The sequence below is a fragment of the Scyliorhinus canicula genome, chromosome 1 (genome assembly GCF_902713615.1).
Source record: "Scyliorhinus canicula chromosome 1, sScyCan1.1, whole genome shotgun sequence".
Lineage (NCBI taxonomy): Eukaryota > Metazoa > Chordata > Chondrichthyes > Carcharhiniformes > Scyliorhinidae > Scyliorhinus > Scyliorhinus canicula.
The window spans coordinates 39,321,738-39,332,607 of NC_052146.1; positions in this window are offsets into that span (position 1 = coordinate 39,321,738).

Below are 10,870 nucleotides of genomic sequence, written 5' to 3' on the forward strand. Positions count from 1 at the left end.
GGCAAAAAATGCTTTCTGGGATTGGACCCATTCCCACGGTTAGCCATTTTCAACAGCCAGTGGAGGGGGCCAACAGGGTGGCCCGATTCAGGACGAACTTCCCGTAGTAGTTGACCAGGCCCAGGAAGGAGCAGAGTTCTGTCAGCCCATCTGGTACAGGAGCCTGTCGTTTGCCCTCACCTTCTCCTCAATGGGGTGTAGGCCACGGCATTCCACGTGGTAGCCGAGGTACATGGCCTTGGCTATGCTGAAGATGCATTTCTCAGGCCGGAGGCGGACCCCAGCTTTATGGAATCGGTGCAAAACTTCGCCCAAGTTGTAAATGTTCCTAGTCGGAAAAGCCCATGATCAGGACATCACCAAGGTAAACTGCGCAGGATGTTCTCCATAACCCCTTGAGAAATGGCACATGCTGAGGAGATCCCGAAAGGCAAGCCGGTGTCCTCATACAACTTCAGATGTGTGTTGACTGTCACAAAATGCTGCGAGTTGGGTTCCAAGACCAAGGTGGTTCAACAAGGTATATGTGGCTCATGTCCAGTTTTATGAACGTGTGACCACTGCTGAGCTTCGCATCCAAGTCCTCGATGTGGGGTACCAGATAACGGTCCAAATGAAAGACCCAGTTCACTGCCATTTTATAATCACTGCACTGGCGCATGGAGCCATCGGGCTTCAATACAGGGACAACCGGGACAGCCTGGTCCGAGAACTGAATGGCGCGTATGATGCCCAAATGCTCCAGCCGATCCAATTTAGCATCTACCTTCAGCCTCAAGGCATACGGGACCGGCTGGGCACGAAAATAGCATGGCTGTGCCAACGGTCCACACTGATCCCCCTGTATGGTGCACAGGCCCTCCTTGAACACATTGGGAAACTTTGCCAAGTTTCCTTCTGATCCATGTGGGTACATGCGGCAAACCCGCTGCCAATCCAAATGCTGGTGTTGCAACCAGTCACGACCCAGCAAACCCGGTGCGTTGCCATGCACCACCATACGTGACAGGGACCATCAATGTGCCCACAATCGCCAAATGCTCCCCTGCATACGTGGCCAACCGGGGGGTCAGTATCCCACAAGGCCAACATCTGGGGGCCTGACCGAATTTTGTCAAAAGTATGGCGGCTAACCATGGCGACTACCTTTCCGGTATCTAGCTCCATCTGAATGGAGTATCTGTTCACGTATAATGTTGTGTGGATGGGAGCAAGCTCTGGGGCTGTCATGAAGTACAACTAGCTTCGGGAGCGTCTTCCACCTCTACGTTGTAGACCTGGTCATGTGGGCGGTGACTGCGCCCATCCGAGCGGCGGGGCGGGGGGGGGGGGGGGGGGGGGGGGGGGGGGGGGGGTGGTGCCTTTGCAGGGTCATCGATCGGTCTGGTCTCGGCAGCCAGCTGGTGCTGGTTTGAAGCTAACATCCGGTTCTTCATGCTCAGGGGAACACACGGTGGGTTTCAGGGCATCTGTGGCAGAGGCTGGCTTTTCTGCAGGATTTACCCCATTATCGGGGGGCCAGCTCCTCAGGTGATGAAAAAGCCAAATGGCAGTCGGTCTGGCGATCTAAATTCAGGACAATCATGCTCTGGAGTTCCTGGACTCCCTGCTCAGCGCTCTCACGGGAGATGGCTATCTCGACCACTCGTTGCAGGTCCAGGTGCGTCTCAGCCAAAAGCTTTTGTTGAGTTGCCTGGTCGTGAAGGCTGCAGACAAAACGGTCTCTCAGAGTCTCATTTAACGTGGCTCCAAACTCACAGGTTTCAACTAGTTTCCTTAAATCGGGTCAAGACGTCACTGGTCGATTCATCCTGGGCCTGACTGGCGGTATGGAAACAGAATCGGTGAATGATTACTGCAGGTTTTGGGTGGAAATGGTTCCCGACAAGGGCTACCAAAGAGGCAGAAGACCGGTATCTGGCTAATCTGGGTGGGTCAAGCTTTTTATTGTGCTGTAGGTCGGTCCACCTTAAGCCGTGAGTAAAACCACGGTCTGCCTTTCGTCCCCGACAATCGCATTTGTCCAGAACTTATACTCAATATACTGATCCCAGTCTCCGTACCTGCCTCGAACAGTTCCAGTGTCCCATTGAGGGGCATCTCTGTGGGCGGGTTGGAGGCCACTGGATTCCTAAGCGAGATGGTCCATTTAGGCAGCACTGGGTGCTGACGGCAACTCCGTATTACCCTCATCGCCAGTGTAGTATCCAGGCCGAGGGAATACACATGAAACGGCAAGTAGGATGCAAACGTTACTCTTTATTAACTATACACAAATACTCCTCTCCCCAAAGGCTCTCATTAAAGGGGAAGCCCTGCCGGGGAAGTTTGTATTCTGTGGAGGTCACGGGGAACCGAATAACCCATAACCCGTGGCCTCCATGGGGGTTATAACAGTTTGGTCAAAAGAGGCAAATTTGGAGGTGGAAGCCATGTGATATATTCTCCATGATGTGGAGATGCCGGTGTTGGACTGGGGTGAGCACAGTAAGAAGTCTTACAACACCAGGTTAAAGTCCAACAGGTTTGTTTCGAATCAGTAGCTTTCGGAGCGCTGCTCACCTGAGGAAAGAGTAGTGCCTGGAAAGCTAGTGATTCGAAACAAACCTGTTGGACTTTAACCAATATATTCTCCGAGAATACCCAGTGAAACTGGCAACCCAAAGAAGATTCAGACTAGAAAGCTACATCCCCCCCCCCCCCCCCCAACCGCAAATTGCTCCCCTTTGACATTGTTTCCCATTTGCTTTCGCGATTGGAGTTGTGCCTTTGGCAGCCTCAGTTTTCTAGTCTTCATTTTTAAAAATATAACTAATCAACTAAAGTAAAAAAAAATGAACCCAACCACTTTTTAATGCCCTAATCATTTTTCTCTCAAGTTACTCGCAGCAGTGAGAGGGAGAATTGATCTTTTAAATTCTGGTGTTTTCCATGGAAATCCTGGAGGTTTGACAACAATAAATTCCCTCCTGTTTTTCCACCTCCAAATTTTGTAGACGCCCTCTCGCCACTCCAGGAGCCATGTGGCTTGGTCTCCCGCAGTGGTGTGGGTTTCTTGCAGGAAGCACGCTCGCCGGAGGACCAAGAAGTTCTGGAACTTGCGATGGTCACCTCCATATCAGTAGTAAACTGCTACCTTCACCTTTTCAGTGCTCAGAATGAGCAGAGGAGCGTGGGCCACTCTGTTCCCTCAGGTGTCCGGCGTGGAAAGACTTCTGCCAGCGTCTGCGTTTCGCGCAGGAAGACCAGATGAGCAGTCCCATATCCAACCACTGGTTGAGGGCTAGCTGCACTCTGCTTCGGCGACCGCAGTTTACAAACAGGAAATCCAGGAGTTCAGCTCGGTGGATGAGGGGCGACTCGGTATCGGGTACGGAGGAGTCCACCGTCTCGCTGCAGATGGACCCAAAATCATCCCCCATGCCCCTCACTGAGCAGCTGTCCTCCTCCAGGCAGTCGTCATCTGGGACCGAATCCTCCGCCACATTGAGTCCCACCAACCATCCCTGGGTCCGCCTCGATCCCACCCCCAGGATCGTCGGCAGACGGGTTCCTCGCAGGCTCCTCTACTTGTATTAGACCAGAGTGAGGTGGCAGCTCAGACCCCCCCCCCCCCCCCCCCCCCCCTCCTCTTGAGACGCCCGGCCACCGGATAGATCCGGGAACAGTTCTGGAAAAAGCTCCGGGATGGAGATAGGATGCCCAGCATCAAAGGCTGGGGCTGCGAGGGGGCCCTCCTCGTCGCCACCGGCCAATGACCCCGAGGTCAGAGAGCCGTCACAGCTCCCCGGCGTTGTGAAAAGCGACGCCTCTAGGGTGCAAAATTGCACTGGGCGGAACGTGCCGTTGGGTTCTCACTCGCATCCTACCCCGAGGCATCCTGCTCGAGGGGGCTGCAACAGCTCAGGGATCTAAACATGGTGGACTGTCTCTGATTTCCTTCGGAGGCACAGTGTAATGTCGATGGGCAGGGTTCAGGGCGCCACACTTTCCACACCGGGTGGGGTCATGTTTTCCTCCTCCCCCCTCTAAGGAATGGCACCACTTGCAGGGTGGCTTGCGCCAAGGAAACCGCCACCCTCCCTCGGTATATGGGGGAGCGAGGCAAGGAAGCAAAGAAAAATCAAGGGACACAGTGGGAGGAGGTCAGCAACACAGGAGGGCACCATAATGGAATGGTGCCTGAGGTGGGAGACTCCTGAGACTCTGGTGAAGCTGGAGGATGGGAGGATTGGGGAGTAGAGGCAGATCTTCAATCTTCAGCCCAGGAGTGGGCGCAGCAAAACCCACAGTCCATGCTCCCACCCTAGGTAACCACTGAGGTAAGTGATGCTGGTTTGCAAAGGTCTTTAGCTCAAGTAGGGCCCAGCAAAATACAGTCCATGCTCCCACCCTGGAACGACCACCCAATGAAACTGACCTCCTCCCTGCTAGTGTATGGGGTCTACAACCTGGAGGGGCTCAGCAACCACTCGATCGCCCCGTGCGGAACAAGCACACCGGATAGAACAATAGGATAGGCTTGACAGTTGGGAGAACTGGGCAGGGCTGGGTCCTCAGCCTGGGAGGGGCGCAGCAAACAAGCAGTCCAAAGGGCTGTACTCCCACCTTGTTGTTACAGCCACCTTCCTGTTGTTGTACCTCTTGATGGAACCATCAATTCAACGAACACGTGTAGTTGAATCTGAACAGAGGCTTTAATACACTTACAATAGAGCCAGCCTATTCGTCGTTGAACTGCAGGTGAAATGGCAGGCTGGCTCTAAGGCAGTGATCTTTATACATCGGTCCCAGGGGAGGAGTCCTGGGCGGAGCCAAGGGAGTAACCCAGTACAAACTCTCGTGTACTCCCAGAGCGACTTCCCCTGGTGGTCGGATAGTGCAACTGCACTTACAATGGGTAGATAACGAACATATATACATAGAGTGATACTGGCAACTATATATAGTGTGAATCACATTCACCACACCTCTCTCCTGTCTCCTTCCTCCAGGCAGCTCAGCAACAACCAGCAAACTGAGCAACAGAGACAGAGAGAGCAGCAGCAGCCACTCAAGGTGGATTGGCTATGCTAAAGTTACCCTCAGTGTACAGAAAGGTGAGGTGGGGTTACCGGGTTATGGGGACAGGGTGGAGGCGTGGGCTTAAAGTTGGTGTTCTTTCCACAGGCTGGTGCAGACCCCACGGGCCTCCTTCTGCAATGTAAATTCTAATTGCAGGTTTAGTGGATTGGCCATGCTGCATTGCCCCTTACCTTAACGTCCAGGGATGTATAGGTTAGGTTGGGTTACGGGGATAGGACAGGGGGAGGGGGGGAAGTGGGCCTATGGTGGGGTGTTCTTTCAGAGGGTCGGTGCAGACCCAACGGGCCGAACGTGCCCCTTCTGCGTTGTGGGAATTCAACGGTCTGTATACCAACTGATTGAATTTGAAACTCCCCGGGCTACATTTGAACTAAAGTCCTGGGGGGGGGGGGGGGGCGCGTTGGGGGGGGGGGGGGGGGGGGGACACATTAATGAAAACAGAATATTTTAGGCCAAGTGTGATATAAACATTGACCAAGAGCAGAGACTGGTTCACCCGGAGGGGCGGGGGCAGGACTGGGGGGGGGGGGGGGCATGGGAGAGGACTCTGGGGAGGGGTCGGGGGTGAGGACTGGGGGGTGGATGCTGGAGGGGGTGGGCAGGAACCGGGGGGGGGGGGCAGAACTGGGGGGAGGGACAGGACTGGGGGAGGGGGGACTCAGGGGGGGGGGGGGACAGGATGGAGGGTGGAGGGGGGAGGACTGGAACAAGGGGGGGGTGGAATCTGGGGGGGGGAGGGGGACTCTGGCGGGGGATGGGGGCAGTGGCGGACTGGCCAGGGTGTCAGCTTGCCCGATGGAAAGTGGGCCCCTGATGAAGTGGGCCCCCTATATCAAATAAAAATGCAATAAAGAAACAAACACAGACAACTGTTTTAGTAATAAAAAGGAATAAGAAAAAACAGAGAACAGGACACAAATAAGCAGCGCATGAAAAGGAACGAAGCAGGGGAGGTAGTGGAAGGATTTGGAATAGGGGAGCCCGGGACGGACATAATTAAGGAAATTCCATGTTTTCAGCAAGAGTGTGTGAATTTAAAGATAAAGTTACAATTCGTGATTTGAGATGGTCGGCAACTTCAAAGGATATCAAGCAGTAGTCTTGGTTCAGCCGGTACATCGGTCCGGGGCCCGGAGAGCCGTGAATCTCTGAAGGGCCCTTAAAAATTATAATTAATTAGATAAATAAATCTCCAACTTCTTTCCTGAGATTTGTATTCTAACTTAATAAAATATAATTGTTTTTAAAAAGAGCAATACCAAATAAAAATGCAATAAAGAAACAAACAAATAATCACTCAGTGTATGAAGGAACGAAGCAGTGTTAAACGGATGTCAAAAGGAGTGGGAGGAGGGGGGAGGGGGGGCTGGTTCACCCGGGTCGGACATAGTTGGAAATCCACGTTTTCAGCAAGAGTGTGTGAATTTAAAGATAAAGTTACAGTTTGTGATTTGAGATGGTCGGCAACCTGAAAGGATATCAAGCAGTACATAGGGTCATGAGGTCACCGAAAAGGAGAAGCGGTACCTTTGACCGTGAATCATGAGGTCAAAGATATTGAAGTGATAAGCCATGATCGGTAAACTCAAAGGGTTGCGACTTGTAACACTACACTGGTATCAAACTGGACATGTTAACTTTGGTCGAGGGACCATTCTTAATGTCTTACTATAGTCGGACCAAACTTCTAAGTTTCGACAGTTGTCTCAGTTGCTTGCTGGTGTGAACATTGGACAGTGGATTGTCTCCTCTTCTGAAGCTGCATAGGCCACAGTAGTATTGACTAATGAACATAACCTATTGAAGTGTAAGTAAGTTATTTATATTTTTTATCAAGTAGGGGTTTATCTGGCGTTCCTTCAAGTTATTCTTGCAATCGTCAATATTCATTTTTCCCAATGTGGGCTATTTTTAATTAAGTTTTTATTTCTGGAATATTATCCCTACCAGCATGGAAAAGAAAAAGCATAAATCTGGGTCACTAAAACGCAAAGAACAAAAAGAAGCAGAAAGGAAGGAATCAGCCAAGCGATGCAGGCCTATTACAGAGTTTATAATATCACAAGCACAATCCACATCAATATCCAGTTCTGCAACAAATAATCAAGAAGCAAGAAACAATGCTCATGGTGATGATGCAATGACATGCGAGTTACAAGAACAGAGAAGAGCTACTTTGAATGTAGAGACAAATACAAGTGCATCCATTACTAATCAACCCAGGCCCAATATTTCTTCTGTCTTCCATGTTCCGGTATCTGTACTGCCTGTAGTTGCAATATCTGAACACATAGCTTCAATAGTGACAGGGAATCAGATATTCCTTCAAGCATAAATGACTTGGTTTCTGAAGCACATCCTGTAAATGAACCTACGCAAGAAAATGAATGATCAATTACTGGAATCTTCCAATATCCATCACGAGCAAAGCTAAAGCAGTTTTTTGCTGAACATCCACTTCAGCCACTTGATGATCTGCAATTTGAAGCTCGTTTGTATGAGGGGAAAATTATGAATGACTCAGTCCCAAGAAAATAGCTAACATATAACAAAGAAAATAGATGCTTATATTGTTCATACTGCTTAGCCTTTGAGTTTCCCAACACTTGTAATCCATCACCCTTTGTACATGGCTTTAGTGACTACAGGCATATTAGCCAGAGCTTGACTTTACATGAATCGACAACAACACATGTGAGAAATGCTCAGCAATATATCAGTGTGGTTAATGATGGCACCTTAGATAAATTTTTTGCAGCATCACTAATTAAAAGTAAAGAAGAAGTATTGAAGCAGAGAAGTATTGTCATGAGGATTATAGACATCATAAAGATGTTATGCAAGCAAGCACTTCCTTTTCGAGGTCACAGAAATTAATCGGCCTACACTCTAGATAATGAGGTTCTGAATCATGGCAATTTTTTAGCTACAGTGCAGTTGATGGCAAAATATGACCCCATTATGGCAGCTCACGTTTCTGCAGTGCAAAACAAGTCTAAACAAAGAATCAAACTATTAGAGCAACAAGGAAAGGCTCAAAGTAAAGGCCGTGGTGGACTTGTTACATACCTGAGTAAAACAACTATAAACATGTTAATCAAAATTATGAAGAATATGATACAAGAAAGAATTAGTCATGAAGTTTCTCAAGCAAAATATTATTCTATTCAGGTTGATTCAACACAAGATAATTCATCCATCGATCAGTTTAGCATTATTATTCGGTATGTGCTTAAAGGTATTATCTGTGAGCGACTACTTTCAGTTGTGCCAAGTAATGATGGTACAGGACAGGGACTTTTTGATCTATTGATTGAAACATTACAGCATCTTAAAATTGATCCCCAAAAATGTTTATCTGATAGCACAGATGGCGCTGCAAGCTACCATGGCCAGTATAATGGTTCACAAAATAAAATTGCTGATGTGGCTGATCAACATGTTCATATATGATGCTATGCCCATATCTTGAATTTGGTGATAACTGAAACAACAAAATGTTGTGTGCCTGGCAGTTTCTTTTTTCAATTTGCTCCAGAATATAGCAGTTTTGTGAAAGCATCATACAAGAGAATGGCTGTATGGATAGAAGTTGTTGGAAAACATCTAGGACAAGAAAAAATGAAACGATTAAAGCTAATTGGTGAGACCAGATGGTCAGGAAAATCCAATGCAGCAACAACTATATTTGGACGTTTTGATGATGCCGCTGCCAGTACTTTCGTAAATCTATTGACATGCTTATCAATGATACAAGATTCAGAAAAGTTTGATGCAAAAACAAAACATGAAGCAAATGTTTTACTTCAAAATCTTCTGAAGTTTGAAACCATATTGACAGCATTTACTTACTTGTATATATTTGAAACTACAACCCCATTATCAAGTTATCTACAGACAAGTGGTTTAGATATGTTTACTGCATGGAGTTTGGTAGATTCAGCTACAACAAAGTTGAAGGAACAGACAAGAACATTTGATAATGTTCACAGCAAGGCTTTGGAATTTGTAAATAAATGTAATGACAGGATTTCACAGATGAATATGGATGAAAATCAAACATTGGAAATTGATGCGTTGGAAACAGCATTACCAGTTAAGAGGCAGAGGAAGAAGAAAAGAATGGCAGATGAGCTTATTGATGATGAAAGAAATTCCTCAGATTCTCTAGCTGATTTTCGAGTAAATGTGTTTAACCTAATAATGGATTGCATTGTCCAGTCACTAGAATCATGCTTTGTACAACACAAACAGTTGTATAAAGATTTGTCCTGCTTGGACCCAGCAAAGTTTAAAACTATTGCAGAGAAGGGACTTGAAGATGAAGCATTGGAAGGTAATATTAAGCTGTTTCCACAAATCAGCAAAGATCAAGTAATATTGGAATTGTTTTCTTTTGCTTCAAACTTTGATGTATTAAAGCTATTGTTTAATGATGGTGAGAATATGGATTCCAGTTGCAACAATTGTAAAATTTGCAGCACTTGCCCATCGTGTGTACTAAAAATTCTGGCATCCAACAGACTTCATGACAAGGCATATGATAACCTTTATGAACTTTATAAAGTCATCTGCACACTATCAGTTACTCAAGTCCAATGTGAGAGGACATTTTCAATGTTAAAGATCATAAAGACAAGGTTAAGAAATTCGCTGTCTGAGGAAAATTTGGAATCATACATGTTGCTATCCATTGAAAAGGAATTGTTAGATGAATTGGATGCAGAAGCAATTATTGGCAGATTCGCACAATCATCTAGCGAATACAAACGATTGCTCTTAATATAGTGGACTGCATGCAATGCTCTATTGTGCTTTTGAACTATCTGTTAATGTGTAAATTGTGCAGTAAACTATTTAAAAATATCAACCAATTACTTAAAATTAAAAAATTAAAATAAAAAATTCAATTATAACATTCTGTATTTACATTTGGTAACTACTGCCAGTAATATGTACAGTACATGTACACTGTAATCACTAAGAAATACACATTTTTTCCACAAAATTTTAATTGTACCCTTTTTTCCATATGTATTTTTTGAAAATTTTATTTATTCGTTATGAAAATTAAATGATACTGTAGCATTGTAGTTGTGGGTGGGCCCCCTTTGTCTCCTGGCAACCAATATTTTTAGACACAGTCCGCCACTGGATGGGGAACTCTGGGGGAGGGGGAGGACTGGGGGGGGGGGGGGAAGAGGGGAATCTGGGGGGATGGGAACAGGCCTCTGGAGGGTGGGGGACAGGACTGGGAGGGAGGGGAGGACTCTGGGGGGGGGGGGGGGGGAGGAGATCAGGACCCTGGGGGGGGAACAGGACTCTGGGGGGGGGGGGGGGGAGAGGGGAACAGGTCCTGGGGGGGGAGGGGAACAGGACTCTGGGGAAGGACTCTGGGGGAGGGGGGAACAGGACTCTGGGGCGAGGGGGAGGAGAACAGGACTCTGGGGGGGGTGGGGGAGGGGAACAGATCTCTGGGGGAGGGGAACAGGATTCAGTGGGGGGGGAGGGAAACAGGACTCTGGGGGGAGGGGCATAGGACTCGGGGGGAGGGGCACAGGGCTCTGGGGGGGAGGGGCACAGGACTCTGGGGGGGGGAGGGGCACAGGACTCTGGGGGAGGGGAACAGGACTGGGAGGGGGGACTCTGGGAGGGGGGGGACTCTGGGAGGGGGGACTCTGGTGGGGGGGAGGACTCTGGTGGGGGGGAGGACTCTGGTGGGGGGGAGGACTCTGGTGGGGGGGAGGACTCTGGTGGGGGGAGGACTCTGGTGGGGGGGGAGGGG